Below are 16,577 nucleotides of genomic sequence, written 5' to 3' on the forward strand. Positions count from 1 at the left end.
CACAGTCTTTACCCAGTTACCTGGGAGTAAGCTCTATTGAATACAGTGAGACTTCTGAGTAGACGAGTAAAGGCTTGCAGTGTGAGGCCCCATTTGCTTCCTAAAAAATGGCTGGCTGGTAAAGCATCGCAATTAAAGAATGTGCAGTGGATTGGTTAACTTTTCCTTCAAAATTATAGGAAGGGCTTCGTATGCCAGCACCACAATTTCCTTCGTTTCGTGCAGGTATTTTATTTTCAGTATAAACAGGACTCTGTTTTTGCATGCCCCCTGCCCCCCCCCCCGCAGCAAAGGCCCCCTGTTTCCAAAAAGGACCATGTGTGTGTGTGTCTAATTTTTTTCACTTCTTTTAATTGTTCTCCAAGACACAGAATGCAGGAATAAAGGAAGCCAGGACATTCCAGTAGGCTAAAGTATAGATGTCAGGAGCTGCGCAATCTCTCCTCCCAGTATGTCCCAACTAAACAAAAGGGGAGGTTATGCTTTTTCCAAGTCAGACGCAACACGTCCCACAGTACAGCTGCAACTTATGGCAAATCACTAACCCCATGGGGGCTATGATTGTGTTTGGGCTCAAGGGCTGTGTTCTCAGCACTGTGAAAGATTATACGACTCACCAAAGGGTAATTAATTCAGCCTAATTTATCATCTGCAATTACAAGTTCATTATTTACCCTTCATTTCTCAATTGCCATTTACAATCCAGTGTTTATTATGCATTGTTTGCATTAGATTTTCTGCAGTCAGTCTAATTGGAGTGTATTGATGAATATTCCTGGGATGCTTGAGTTCATTTGAACAACCCAATAAAACTGCTAATAGGAAAAATGTGTATTTTAGGCAGAGTGTTACACTCTCTCTCTCTCTCTCTCTCTCTCTCTCTCTCTCTCTCTCTCTCTCTCTCTCTTTCCCCCAAATTCCTTAATTCAGAATTTATAAGATGGAAGTATTTCCCCTGTTTGGAATTTTTTTTAAAAAAGTCAGCCTTTTAAAAGTCACACAAGAAATAACTTTTGGCTGCAACCCTGCACTCACTTACCTAGGAGTAAATAGTAAATTACACTGAACTCAATTGGACTTACCTCTTATTTAATTGTTTGCCACATGGTTTGGCTTAGCGCTCTGTGTGCACTGTGCCATTGTCGGTAACAGACCATGCTGCAGAGTTCTCTGTTAAGTATGCCTGAGGGGCTGGAGTGTGCCAATCAGAAAATTTGACTTCCTTTTCTTATAAACATAATAAAATAATAAAAATAAAAATAAACAGACATTTAAAAAGTCCTATACCTTTTAAAAGGTAAAGGTAAAACTGACCGTTAGGTCCAATCACGGACGACTCTGGGGTTGCGGCGCTCATCTGGCTTTACTGGCCGAGGGAGCCGGCATTTTTCCGCAGACAGTTTTTCCGGGTCATGTGGCCAGCATGACTAAGCCGCTTCTGGCGAACCAGAGCAGCGCATGGAAACGCCGTTTGCCTTCCTGTCAGAGCAGTACCTATTTATCTACTTGCACTTTGACGTGCTTTCAAACTGCTAGGTGGGCAGGAGCAGGGACCGAGCAATGGGAGCTCACCCCATTGTGGGGATTCAAACCGCCCACCTTCTGATCAGCAAGCCCTGGGCTCTGTGGTTTAGACCACAGCGCCACCCATGTCCCTTTTAGAAAGTCTAAATTCAAAACACAGATTGGACATAAAAATCTGTGGTTTGGACCATTTGACTTTAAGCCAACACACCGCACCATGAGTATTGACCTCTCCTCTGGGATGCCTCATCAAATGTTGCTTTTGCAACTCCCACAAGGCTGTGTATGGATGTAGTTAAGCCTTCAGCACTTTGGGAAAGAAGGCATTTTGTACAGGCAAACAAGTCTTTTCTACAGAGTCAACTGGTTCTTTCCATGCCGTTTCTCCTTGTTTTCTGCAGAATCCAGCCATGCATAGTTCTGATTGCCTGATAACACCAGGGTCTCCCCAGAAACTGACTTAGATTAGAAGGTGTAAGGAGCCAAAATAATGTTTTGGGGCACAATCTAGTACAGCACCCAAAAATGTGCATTTCTGGGTTCTGTGCAAGATCGTGGTCTCGAAAAAATGTTTTTTTCAAGGCAAGAGCACAGCAATAATAATAATGATAATAATAATAATAATAATTTATTATTTATACCCCGCCCATCTGACTGGGTTTCCCCAGCCACTCTGGGCAACTCCCAACCAAATATTAAAAACACAATACAGCATTAAACATTATAAACATCCCTAAACAGGGCTGCCTTCAGATGTCTTTTAAAAGTAAGATAATTCCTTATTGCCTTGACATCTGATGGGAGGGCTTTCCACAGGGCAGGCGCCACTACCAAGAAGGCCCTCTGCCTGGTTCCCTGTAACCTAACTTCTTGCAGGGAGGGAACCACCAGAAGGCTCTCAGCGCTGGACCTCAGTGTCCGGGCTGAACTCAAAATGGCCCCAATGATCTCGCACAAAAAAAGGATGTCCCAGTTTTCCCAGGGCACTTGGCGGGTGTACACGACCTCTTTTGCTTGCAGACATGATTGGTGGGGATTTTAGGGAGATTTTAGACTAAGTTTTAGACTAAGGCTGCCTAAACACTACGCAGCTTATTCTTTACCTCAGATAATTACTCGGTTGTCAGCCCCTACATAAACATATTTGTTCTTAGAACCTAGTTAAGATTCATTTGCTGAAAAGATATGATCATACAATTTATTAGTACGTTTCTGGAAAAACATGTAGATATGTGGCATTTTACGATATGTGCGTGAAAAACGAGGTTTGTTTTTAAAGCTGTTTATTTGGAAACACTCAAGCTTCACAAATCAATATCGTAAAACTGTTTAGACGTTTAACAGTAGTTGTGTGTGGTGTGTGTGTGTGTGTGTGTGTGTGTGTGTGTATGTGTGTAACTTCTGATTCTCCACCCAACCCTCAAATCACTCATAATTGTGTAGGACTAGATCAAGGGTCTGATTTCATAAGGAATGGGACATTTTTATCTTTATTTTGGCTAATCAATGTTCAGCTGACTGCCCCCCCCCTTCTACCTTTTCATTCCCAGGCTAAAATATTTTATTTTTCTTACTTTTCCTATTCCCCAAACTGAGGAAACAAAATGTGTTTTTCGGGTTTCTCCAATTCTCTTTGCAAGGGAGTGGATGTTTGTTGTCGTAAAAGGCTTTTCAGCTGTCAAAAGTGACAGGTCTCTTGATAAGGCAAGTTCTAAATCTGGAGTCTTCTTCACATCTTGATCTTCTCCTTACTCCTCTGGATGCCTCAGGGGACCGTGGCTCCTGAGGCGGAAGACTTCACTCCTTGTCAGTCATCTCTTTCTAGCAGTCTGCCCGCATTTCGCTAGCAACAACACACCAATCCTCTCAGTTCCTTTGCCTGTGTTCCCCAAGGCTTGGGGAGCAGAGCCTTCTGGAACGAACCCTGAGAGACAATCTCCAAATTGTTAAGGACCGCACCGTTTACCTGAAGGCATTTATTTACCGTATTTTTTGCTCTATAAGACTCACCTTTTCCCTCCTAAAAAGTAAGGGGAAATGTGTGTGCGTCTTATGGAGCGAATGCAGGCTGCGCAGCTATCCCAGAAGCCAGAACAGCAAGAGGGATTGCTGCTTTCACTGCGCAGCGATCCCTCTTGTTGTTCTGGCTACCGAGATTCAGAATATTTTTTCCCTTGTTTTCCTCCTCCAAAAACTAGGTGCGTCTTATGGTCTGGTGCGTCTTATGGAGCCAAAAATACGGTACTTTGTAGGTTCTAGTCAACTCTCAGCTCATTTGCCTCTTGGGCCATGCAGAGCAAAGATGGCAAGATACTGAAGGATAAAACAGATTGGCAGGTGGGGCGGACTCTCCTCCTCAGATAGTGCAGTTTTATAGCCTATGTGTTTTGGCAAGATGGTATGTCAATAGGATGTACTGCCATAGCTATATACAGTGGTACCTTGGTTCCTGAACGGCTTGGCTGCCAAACAAATTGGCTCCCGAATGCCGCAAAACCGGAAATGAGTGTTCCGGTTTGCGGACTTTTTCGGAAGCTTCTGAAGGTGATTGACTACATGGAACTGGCTGAGATGACTGGCAGAATCCGAGACCAGGGAGAAGAGTCGGTGAAAGAAGACTGGAAGAAATTTAAGGACTATTTAAAGAAATATTGTAAAATGAATGAATGTTAGAAAGATGTTGGATAGAAACTAAGTGGTTTCCAGCTGTAATACTTTAGGAGACATGAATAAAGGATTATAAATGGGTAAAAGTTTAATGGTAAGGATTTGCTGAACTAACAAATTGAACTGGAATACAAAGAAGGGAAGAATGAGGAGGTCGGAGGAAATAAGGGTATGGAAGTTATGGCATTGAAAATTAATGTGTGTTTTTAATTGTTTATTATTTTGTATGTTTATTTTTCATTTTTTTCTTATATCCAATTTTTTTAAAATAAATATCTTATGAAAAAAAAAATGATTGCAGCCAATCGGAAGCCGTGCCTTGGTTTTCGAACCATTTCAGGAGTCGAAAGGACTTCCGGAATGGATTAAGTTCGAGAACCAAGTACCACTGTACTTTATATACACCCCCAATTCTGCAACACAGTTTACAACTGAATTTCAAGCAAATTTGTGGTGTTGCTGGCCTCCTTCCATCTCAGGAGACAGTGGGGGAGTGTGGAGGGGGTGAAGTCAAACCATTGGAGTGTTGTGTCTGTAGAGACCGATGTGTTTTGTTGCAGCTGGGGCAAAGAGCCAGCGTGGTGCAGTGGTTAGGAGCGGTAGACTTGTAATCTGGTGAACCGGGTTCGCGTCTCCGCTCCTCCACATGCAGCTGCTGGGTGACCTTGGGCCAGTCACACTTCTCTGAAGCCTCTCAGCCTCACTCACCTCACAGAGTGTTTGTTGTGGGGGAGGAAGGGAAAAGGAGATTGTTAGCCGCTTTAAGGCTCCTTCGGGTAGTGATAAAGCGGGATATCAAATCCAAATCCAAACACTTCAGATGAAGGCGTCCGGTTGTGTTGCTGCAGAGGCACCAAGGCGTTTATGCTCTCTGTGCTCCTCCTCCCAGAGGCCGTTTCTCCACTGGTCACTACTATGGGTATACAACCTGACTATCTGTCTCCATGCACTGTGGTCGTCTGCAGGGGATTCCCACATGGCGGGATTGATGTTGCCAGCTTTCACATCACGTTTGAAGACATCTTTGTAATGCAAAGATGCCTGGTGCCTGAAGCCAGCTCCCCATAAAGCACATCCTTGGGTGTCCTGCCATCTTCCATTCTGTAGACATGACCAAGCTAGCACAGATTAAGGTTACCAGACGTCCCTGTTTCCCATACAAAATCCATTGAAGTTGAAAAGTGTCCCTGGATTCATTGAAAAAAACATCTGGTAACCTGAGCGTAGATGGCACTGAGACAGAAGTGTGAACATGCTGGGAATGTGGGCTTGGGAGAGAACATCTTTGTTTGAAACTATGCCCTGCCAAATTTATACAGTTCTGCTTATTCTGCTTCTCCTCCGGGTGAACCAGGGTTCAAAGATCTATGCATGGCATTGAAGTCACTGGAGAAACTGCTCAGCCCCCCCCCCCGCTGTCCCTGCCACCTTTGACTCCAGCTCCCATCATTCCTGATATATCTGCAACACGTAGACCACATGCACATCATACATTTAAAGTACAGTGGTACCTCGGGTTAAGTACTTAATTCGTTCCAGAGGTCCGTACTTAACCTGAAACTGTTCTTAACCTGAAGCACCACTTTAGCTAATGGGGCCTCCTGCTGCCGCCGCACCGCTGGAGCACAATTTCTGTTCTCATCCTGAAGCAAAGTTCTTAACCCAAGGTACTATTTCTGGGTTAGTGGAGTCTGTAACCTGAAGCGTATGTAACCCAAGGTACCACTGTAGTATGATACCCCTTTAAAACAGCCTTGGTTTCCCCCAACAAATTCTGGGAGGTGTAGTTTGTTCAGGGTGCTGAAGTTTATTAGGAGACTCCTATTCCCCTCCCAACGCTGCACTTCCCGCAGTGGTTTCACAATCAATCCCTCTTCCTAGAGAACTCCGGGAATTGTAGTTCTGTGAAGGGAAGAGGAGTTTCCTAAGGATTCCCAGCACCCAGAGCAAAGAACACCTCCCAGAATTATCTAGGACAAGCCATGGCGCTTTGAAGTGGAGTCATAATGCTTAGCATGTGCACTCCAAATCCATGTTGCCGATGCTGCTGCTGTCTTCCTCCCTTCTGGTGTTACTAGAAATCTGTCATCCTAAAACAACAACAACAACAACAACAACAACAACAACAACAACAACAACAACTCACTGCTTGGTGTAAGGAAAGGCATTCTGTAAAATGAATGCTCACACGGCGTCCAGAATTCTGGCCACACAGTGGATCTTGACGCATCCTGGTGGATCACGACGAGCCGGGTGATGGCGAAGTAGGATAAATGCTAATGTGATGAGGCCATGTCATGTATGTGTTTTTCTGCTATGTGTTACCAGGGAGACGTGGACTGGTGGCATCCACATATCTCTCTGTAACATGTAGTTTGGGCCTCACGGTTCCAAAGTTCACAGCCCATTAGTCATGGCTGTTTATTGGCCCGAGGAATTGCTGCTGATTGATGGGAGACATTTCGACCCCCTGCCCCCAGGGGAGCAGGAGCATTAGAGTCTCCACCCTGCTGCTTTCAGGAAGGGCGAAAGGAAAGGAAAATCTCTCTTCCCCCTCGAAACAGAGCCCCAGTATAGCGAGTGCATTCTGTGTGTTGTTCAGCAATTACCCTTTGCTTGTGCTTTCTAAACTGAACCTCCCGAGACCTGAATTTGGGGAGAACGTAAGGAACGTAAGGAAAAGGGAACAAAGGCTGCGTGAAATGATGGTGATGTACTACTTTAACAAGCATTGCTTCCTTCCCCATGGGAACTGTAGTTTTCCTAACAATCCCCAGCAGGGGATGTGGGTGGCGCTGTGGTCTAAACCACAGAGCCTAGGACTTGCCGATCAGAAGGTCGGCGGTTCGGATCCCCGCGATGGGGTGAGCTCCCGTTGCTCGGTCCCTGCTCCTGCCAACCTAGCAGTTCGAAAGCACGTCAAAGTGCAAGTAGATCAATAGGTACCACTCCGGCGGGAAAGTAAACAGCATTTCCGTGCGCTGCTCTGGTTCTCCAGAAGCGGCTTAGTCATGCTGGCCACATGACCTGGAAGCTGTACACCGGCTCCCTTGGCCAGTAAAGCGAGATGAGCGCCGCAACCCCAGAGTTGGTCACGACTGGACCTAATGGTCAGGGGTCCCTTTACCCTTTACCTTTAACAATTCCCAGCAGCCTTAAACTACAGTTCCCAGGATTACAGGATGGAGGGGGAGCCATGACTGTTAAAGGGATATAAGCACAATTTGGAGGTCTGGTGTGGATGTGACCTAAGTCTGCATAATTGTGAAGTTGAGGATGCTGTGTCATCTCCCTGCTGGCATCTCTGCTTGTAGGCTTGAAGAGAGCAGGTAATGGAAGGGAGGGTGGACCAGGAGGGCAAAGAGACTTGGAAGTGGCCCACAGCAGGGAATGGGCTTTGCCAATGCCCCATTATGCCCGATTGCACCTGCAGAGGCTATCATTTGCAAAGCAAAGGCTGGCTTTTTTGGAGCCCTAGGGATGCGGGTGGCGATATGGTCTAATCCACTGAGCCTCTTGGGCTTGCCGATCAGAAGGTTGGTGGTTCAAGTCTGCACAACGGGGTTAGCTCCCGTTGCTCTGTCCCAACTCCTGCCAACCTAGCAGTTCGAAAGCACACCAGTGCAAGTAGATAAATAGGTAACGCTGTGGCAGGAAGGTAAACGGCGTTTCAGTGCGCTCTGGCATCTGTCATGGTGTTCCGTTGCACCAGAAGCGGTTTAGTCCTGCTGGCCACATGATCCGGAAAGCTGTCTGTGGACAAATGCTGGCTCCCTCGGCCTGAAAGCGAGATGAGTGCCACAACCCTATAGTCGCCTTTGACTGGACTTAACTGTCCAGGGGTCCTTTACCTTTACCGTACCTGTTTGGGAGCCCTAAATAGGACCTGGCTGCCCTCCGCCTGGGATCCAGCTTTCCCCACTAGCCACATCAGTGGCCCATATGATACCCATTTTGCAGACTAGAGTGAGGATCAGGCACTGAATCTTGCCTTGTGAGTCCAGGGCAGAGTCAAGGTTTGTACCAGATGTTTTCTGGTGTACCACAACTTCAAGGCCAATATTTAAAACAGTGTGGAGCATAAGAAGAGCTACACTGGATGAGGCAAAAATGACTCTTTAGTCCAGCATGTTGGTCTCACGGTGGCCATCCAGAGGCCTTCATAGGAAGCCCACAAAAGTAGAAGATGAGGACAATAGCATGGGATTCCCAGCCAGGGGTATTCAGAGGCTGACTGCCTCTGATATATGAAGATTAAACACGGCCATCTTGGCTCCTTTGGGCCTCTGTCTTTGAGCCACTAAGGCACAGAATCTCTCCGTGATGATGCATAATTTGACTGCTTGTTTTGTGTCTGCTTAAGCGCAGGCTTCCTCAGACTCAGCCCTCCAGATGTTTTTGGCCTACAACTCCCATGATCCCTAGCTAGCAGGACCAGGGATCTGGGATGATGGGAATTGTAGTCTCAAAATATCTGGAGGGCCAAGTTTGAGGAAGCCTGGCTTAAGAGGGTTATAGATGAATGGGAAGAGGTTCGGAGGAGGGCAATGGAATGGCCAGGAGAATGGAAAACAAATCCTAAGAGGAAAGGTTGAAGAAACTGAGTATGTTTAGCCAAAAGGGAAGATGAGGCTTTTGCAAAGAGCTCACTAGATAGCGGGTGACACTGTGGGTTAAACCACAGAGCCTAGGACTTGCCAATCAGAAGGTCAGGGGTTCGAATCCCTGCGACGGGGTGAGCTCCTGTTGCTCGGTCCCTGCTCCTGCCCACCTAGCAGTTCGAAAGCACGTCAAAGTGCAAGTAGATAAATAGGTACCACTCCAGCGGGAAGGTAAACGGCATTTCTGTGCACTGCTCTGGTTCGCCAGAAGCGGCTTAGTCATGCTGGCCACATGACCTGGAAGCTGTACGCCAGCTCCCTCGGCCAATAAAGCGAGATGAGCGCTGCAACCCCAGAGTCGGTCACGACTGGACCTAATGGTCAGGGGTCCCTTTACCTTTACCACTAGATAAAGAGGGGGCAAAAAACTGATAGAGATTTACTGGTAGATCTAAGTGATTTGCCAATACATCTTTGCAAAATTTGCAGGTATCATTTCCGAAGTTCAAGAGCAAGACTGAAGCAATGTGCGCAGAGATGTAACTTGCTTCTCCCCTCAAACTTGTGGCAGGCTGTCCACTTATATATTTTTAAAACCCATGCTTTGGTAACCTACCAGATGGATTAATTTCACATTATATTTGACACTGCCCTTAAATATGTCCCAGAAGCTTCATTTAATGCAGAACTCAGCTGTCAAGAGTTTTAATGTGTGCAAGCAGAGTTGCTTACATTCATAGCTGAGTGTGGGGTGGGGGTTTTGAACTCGGGTCTCCCTGATCCTAGTCCAACAATCTAACCACTGTACCACCTTGGCTTTCAAATGGAGCTTCCCCACCTTGAGCCTGGACTCAGTGCTCAGGAAGGGAACTTTAAAATCATCTAAATAATGCATCTCTCTAAAGTGAAAGGGTTTGAGCCATTTTTCTTTGTTTAATATGGTTAAATAGCTAGAATTGCTGTACGACCGTGTGAGAGGGAGGGAGGGAGGGAGGGAGGGAGAGAGAGAGAGAGAGAGAGAGAGAGAGAGAGAGAGAGAGAGAGAATGTGTTTTATAACTGGTAAATTACCAATGTATGCTGATGGAACACAAATAGCTCCCTCAATCCTGCCATGCCATTAAACAACTGCAGCATTTGTTTTTTCTTGTCCACCTTCCTCTTGCCCAGGAGTTGGAGAACTGAAAGTACCCAAATATAGATATAAATATCTGCCAAAAAAATAGTGTTTTTCTGTAGGAAACAAGTAACTAGAATCAGATGTCCTCTGCGATTCATTTCAGCTCTTGAGGGGGTGCATATTTATTCATTGCCATCACCAAGGCCAGCATTATATGGAGAGGGCAGGACTGCATTTGAACGGACAGGGAGAGGTTTGTCTGTGCTCAAAGACACATTGCATGCATGTATGCTCCCCAGTTATGGTTGTGCCATTGGTTGTGCCATTGGTGGTCAAGCTTACCCAATGCCAGAGCTACTGGGGGGGTTGGAATCTCTCACCACAGGACATGACCTCTTCCCAGTAAGAAGGAGGAACAGCCATTCACATTTATTTAAACATGTGTACTCAGGGACACCACTAAATTTGCTTCATGTGGAGCTGCTGACCTCCCCAATCCTAGCTCCTGAGAATCAAGTCTGCGTCCACCTGCATCTGAAGGAGTGTCTCCACCCCCACCTTTCTACCCAGACACTGAGGTCCAGCGCCGAGGGCCTTCTGGCGGTTCCCTCGCTGCGAGAAGGGAGGTTACAAGGAACCAGGCAGAGGGCCTTCTCGGTAGTGGCACCCGCCCTGTGGAACGCCCTCCCATCAGATGTCAAAGAGAAAAACAACTACCAGACTTTTAGAAGATATCTGAAAGCAGCCCTGTTTAGGGAAGCTTTTAATGTTTAATAGGTTATTGTATTTTAATATTCAGTTGGAAGCTGCCCAGAGTGGCTGGGGAAGCCCAGCCAGATGGGCGGGGCATAAATAAACTACTACTACTACTACTACTACTACTACTATTATTATTATTATTATTATTATTATTATTATTATTATCCTAATCCTTTTCTGATTGTGTTTCTCGGGCCAAAGAATCTTGGGAACTCTAGTTTGTTAAGGGTGTGCAAGAGTTGTTAGGAGACCCCTGTTCCCTCCCTCCTTGAGTGATTTAACAACCAATCCTTCTTCAAAGGGAACTCTGGGAACTGTCACTCATTTCCTAAGAAAAGCTCATGTGTCCTGAATTTTACTTCCCGAAATGCGGCCACCCTAGGCACACACCTCATGTACATTTACGAACATAGGCTAGGAGCCTCAATGACACGCCTCTGGAGGCTTCACCTGGGGCAAAAAAAGCCCTGCCCCCCCCTTGCTTCAGCAACAAGTCTTGGGAGTCTGACAAGACTGGCATTGTAAGTATAATGTAACACTGGCTGTTAAATGGTAGCATATAGAATACTTCATGTTGTGGTTTGGTTTTATTTTTAATGGCGGATTTTTTTTTTTTTTGCTGCTCTGGGCTCTCATGAGGGGGAAGGGCAAGATGGAATAATAATAATAATAATAATAATAATAATAATAATAATAATAGTGGCAATCCAATTGAATGACATGGTGAAACATATGCATAGATTTACATGCTAGTACAAGTTCAGTGGAGGTATACCACCAGGTCATTTTCTCTGTGATCTTGGGTGATTAAAGAGTGGATTATAGGGGGGGGGGGAGATTTCTTTGTGGGCAAAAATGCCTTTCCGTATTCCATGCAAAAGAGCATTTGAATGGCTTTCACCAGGAATGAAGTTTCCTTCTGTATCTAAACCAGACTTTTGCTTATCGTGCAAGATTTTACTTCTCGTTGCCCCAGCAGAAATCCCGTAAAACTTTCCTGAGTCCATAAAAGAAGCAGGGAGGGTTTTAAAGGAAGAACTATTGATGTAAGCTTCACAGTTCAAGTTAAAGTTTAGTGGCCGGCGGGGAGGGGGAGTTAACATTAAGAAGGGAGGAGGATGCCAAGTCCAACTAAACCAGAAGCACATTCACAAGTTCATTGTTTTTCTCTAGCTGATTTAACCTAGAACGTAACCCCAGCTTTCTGTACCGACAGATGCATTTGGGAACCACCGCTCTGTATGAACATATACGCACTGGTTGTGGAAACAGAACGTTGGTTGCAAAGTATGCTTAAGGGCCAAGGTTTCCTAAGGTGCGCCGTGTAAACCAAGAAAATACATAAACACACTAACCAGCTAAAAGCCTTCTATGGACCCCTGGGGAGGGAGAGGCGAAAAGGGCTGTCAGTTGCTCTTCGGACAAAGTACAAGGGTAAGCCTCTCTCTTTTGCAACTGCATAAAGTGAGACAGAAGGGGTCCAGGCAGAACGAGGAGTGGGAGTACTTTAGGGGTCAAGGAGGCAGGGGAGAGGAGGAGGAGGAGATACAGAAGTGATCCGTTTGGCTCCATACTGTGCCTCATTCTTCTCCAGATGGCAGCGACAAGCCCATCTGTGTCCCCCAGGGTCAGGCAGGCCAGTCCCTCCGCTCTAGCTATGTAACTGTTCTTGACAAAGGGGTCAAAGGGCACAGGGAAATGGAGGCTGCTGCCAAACTGGAAGACCCATTGTTTCCTCCAGCCCAGTGGCCAGTCTCAGACAATAGCAGCACCAGATGCACTAGCTAGAGAAAGTTGCAAAAATGACAGGTACGACAATCCTACTCTCTTTCATAACACCACCCTAAAATAAAATAAAAAGTATCAATAGACTGAGTTTGGCATCAGAACAGGTGTGAGGTGCTTTTTAAAGCAATGCTGCCACAATCTGAATTTTAAAAACCCACAAAACACAGCATTATAATCGGGGGTCCCCTAGTTACAGTATTTTTCTTCTTCTCTCTCATGGTTTTCTGCTTCTAACAATACGCTTCTCACCACTGCTTGACAGAAACATTTGGGTTTCTAGGTACATTAGATTACTAGGTAAAGGACCCCTGACAGTTAAGTCCAGTCGCGAGCGACTGCGGCGCTCATCTTGCTTTAGTGGCCGAGGAAGCCAGTCTTTGTCCACAGGCAGCTTCCAGGTCACGTGGCCAGCATCACTAAGCCGCTTCTGGAGAACCAGAGCAGCTCATGGAAATGCTGTTTACCTTCCCGCCGGAGTGGTACCTATTTATCTACTTGCACTTTGACGTGCTTTTGAACTGCTAGATGGGCAGGAGCAGGGACCGAGCAACGGGAGCTCACCCCATTGCAGGGATTCGAACCGCCGACCTTCTGATCGGCAAGTCCTAGGCTCTGTGGTTTAACCCACAGCGCCACCTTCATCCCTCACACATTAGATTACTGCAATGCATTATATGTAGGGCTGCCTTCAAAGATGGTTTGGAAACTGCAGCTGGTGCAGAATTTGTCAGTCAGGGTGAGACAGTCTGAGCACAGAACACAAATCCTGGTCCAACTGCACTGGCTACCAATGAGCTTCCAAGCCTAATTCCAAGGGCTGGTTTTATGTGGCTCAAGCCTCCAGAATCACTTACGGATTCACTGTGAAGACTGTTTTCAGGGAAGGCAATCTTACTCAGCTACAAGTGATTGCAAAAGAAGACAACCTCAGGGACCACCTCGTCCCATATGAACAACCCAAACTTTGTGTGCCCCCTTCACAGAAGGTCTAGAGGGTGGTAACACTGCTTGTGGAATGCTCTTCTCAGGGAGGTTCAACTGTCCCCGACATTATTTACCGTATTTTTCGCTCTATAAGACACACCAGACCACAAGACGCACCTAGTTTTTGGAGGAGGAAAACAAGAAAAAAAATATTCTGAATCTCAGAAGCCAGAACAGCAAGAGGGATCGCAGTGAAAGCAGCAATCCCTCTTGCTGTTCTGGCTTCTGGGATAGCTGCGCAGCCTGCATTCGCTCCATAAGACACACACACATTTCCCCTTACTTTTTAGGAGGGAAAAATTGAGTCATAGAGCAAAAAATACGGTATTTCCCACCAGGCCTTTGGCTTTTAATTATCTGCGGACTCCTTCAGTGTGTGGGATAGTTTAATACTTCCTTTTAAAAATATGAATGTATTTCAAATTTTGCCATGTTGTGTTTCACGCTGTTTATAATGTATGTGTTACAGTGGTTAAGTACTTAATTTATTCTGGAGGTCCATACTTAACCTGAAACTGTTCTTAACCTGAAGCACCACTTTAGCTAATGGGGCCTCCTGCTGCCGCCGTGCCGCTGGAGCACGATTTGTGTTCTCATCCTGAAGCAAAGTTCTTAACCTGAAGCCCTATTTCTGGGTTAGTGGAGTCTGTAACCTGAAGTGTATGTACCCCAAGGTACCACTGTATTTATTTATCGTTGTCACTTTGAGTTACATTGGTAAAGTAAGCAACTAGTAAGTTCAATAAAGGATGATAATAATAAGTAGCAGGAGAGGTTGCAGCAGTTCCTTGGCCCCCGTTCCTCCCCAGCCATGTTGCCTCCTCTTCTCTTCCATCTGCTGAGGGAAGCAGCGCTTCCGTTTTCCTCTACGGCTTATGGGGGAGGCGATGCAGCGATGGAATGGGTGGAAGGTGTGATGGAGAGAACATTCTGCATTGCAGGCGATATAGTTGCTGATTTGAAATAACTGGAACGATGAGACAACAAACTGAGTCAGGATCTGCAGCAATATTTTACTCCAAGGTAAGGGTGTAAAAAGGGACACGGGTGGCGCTGTGGGTTAAACCACAAAGCCTAGGACTTGCCGATCAGAAGGTCGGCGGTTCAAATCCCTGTGACGGTGAGCTCCCATTGTTTGGTCCCTGCTCCTGCCAACCTATCAGTTCAAAAGCACGTCAAAGTGCAAGTAGATAAATAGGTACCACTCCGGCGGGAAAGTCAACGGCGTTTCCGTGCGCTGCTCTGGTTCTCCAGAAGAGGCTTAGTCATGCTGGCCACATGACCCGGAAGCTGTACCCGGAAGCCAATAAAGTGAGATGAGCGCCTCAACCCCAGAGTCGGCCACGACTAGACCTAATGGTCAGGGGTCCCTTTACCTTTACTTTTAAGGTGTAAAGCATGGGTAGGCAAACGAAGGCCTGGGGGCCAGATCCGGTCCAATCGCCTACTAAATCTGGCCCGTGGACAGTCCGGGAATCAGCATGTTTTTACATGAGTAGAATGTGTCCTTTTATTTAAAATGCATCTCTGTGTTATTTGTGGGGCATAGGAATCCATTCTTTTTTTCAAAATATAGTCCGGCCCCCACAAGGTCTGAGGGACAGTGGACCGGCCCCCTGGTGAAAAAGTTTGCTGACCCCTATTGTAAAGGATTGCAGCCACAACTTAATTTATTGGTACAAATATGAATTCTAGAATTTGTCGGGGAACCCAAATTTTAATATCCGATCTATGAGTTTGCATTTTAGTTGTGACCCAAATGCTGAAACCCGTGTTTGTTGGTCATTGTGGTGGCGGCATTTGCAATAATGTAAACTGGTGTGAGAGGAGGGAGGCGATTGGTCAAACTTGCACATGCTGTTTTTCTTTCCTATGTTTCTAGTTGAGGAAAGGAGAATGTTCTGCCAGGGGAGAGATCACAGGTTCGTCAGACAAAATCTCTTACCTCCCCACCTCTCTCCCTGCCCCTGCCCGCCCCAGTTTTTCAGTGATATCTTTTCCATTTGGGTCTGGGGGACCCCAGAAGGCAAAAGCAAAGTCAGAGAAGTTTACATGCATAGGTGATGATATAGAAAGAAGGGAAATATTTAGAATTGGGATTAAAGCAGTGGCGTAGCGTGGGGGGTGCAGGGGGTGCCGGCCGCACCGGGCGCAACATCTGGGGGTTAGGGTTAGGGGGCGCAAATCCACGGGTTAGGGGGCGCAAATCCACGAGTTAGGGGGCGCAAATTACTTGCCCCGGGTGCTGATAACCCACGCTACGCCACTGGATTAAAGGCATGTAACAACTGGACTCTGTTGGAAACAACAAGAGCTATAACTAGGGCCAGATCTATATGAAGTCACCAGCCTTGCCTGGAAAGAAATAAACTTCCTCTTCCACACCCAATTCTTTTCTAGGAAAGTCCTGTTTGTTTTGCGCGGTCTTAACTGGTCCTAGTGATCACGGCTTTGACTTTGGAGGCCGGAGGGGAGGTTGGCGGTAGTACAGAAAGACTTCCCCTTCTGTAACAGGCTCGTGTTTACTCACCTGAGCCACTTCCCCCCGCTCACTTTAGCTGTCAACGTTTCCCTTTTTTCAAAAGGGAAATTCCCTTATTCCGAATAGGAATGTCCCTTAAAAAAAAAAAGGGGGGGGGGGGAAACGTTGACAGCTATGCACTTTAGGGAAGATCGCGCTCTCATTATAGTTTTTGAAAACTTTGGAAAGCGTCCCGCCCATGCAGCTTCCGCTGTCTACTCGGAGGCGCTGCTAGCTTTAAAAAAAACCCCCACGTTTGATCAATTTACTGCTCTTGATTGACAGGCAAGAACTTGCTCACCTTTTATTGCTTTGCACGGCCGATAAATGCATGCACTGATTTCCCTGGAGCGCTGCAAACGCTCCTTGCTCTGGCGTTGAGCTTTTAATTTTGGGAAGGGCATTGCAGGCGGCCTGGAAAGAGCAAGCGCACGGAGCGGCGGCCTCTAGGAAGCCCCCCCCCTCCTCTCTCTCCGGCCGCCCACCCCCGAGGAGGCGTGGCCTGGGCCGCCCTTCCCTTTCCCTCCGGCAGCTGGAATGTTTGTTAGGTAAACACCGCATAGTAGAGTTTCTGGCGCCGCCCACCCCCGCTCCCCCCCCCGCCTCGCGCCGGT

General features: G+C 46.6%; 1 long non-coding RNA gene across 1 annotated transcript; it reads right to left on the bottom strand.

Moving 5' to 3' along the window:
* Positions 1-14,117: 14,117 nt before the first annotated feature.
* On the bottom strand, positions 14,118-16,407 carry LOC310698546. Its single transcript, XR_014521591.1, has 2 exons — positions 16,265-16,407; positions 14,118-14,409 (listed from the first exon to the last, which is right to left on the bottom strand). It is a non-coding gene; the product is annotated as an uncharacterized lncRNA (long non-coding RNA).
* Positions 16,408-16,577: the final 170 nt, after the last annotated feature.

The sequence above is a fragment of the Podarcis liolepis genome, assembly GCF_965112155.1.
Source record: "Podarcis liolepis genome assembly, chromosome: 2".
Lineage (NCBI taxonomy): Eukaryota > Metazoa > Chordata > Lepidosauria > Squamata > Lacertidae > Podarcis > Podarcis liolepis.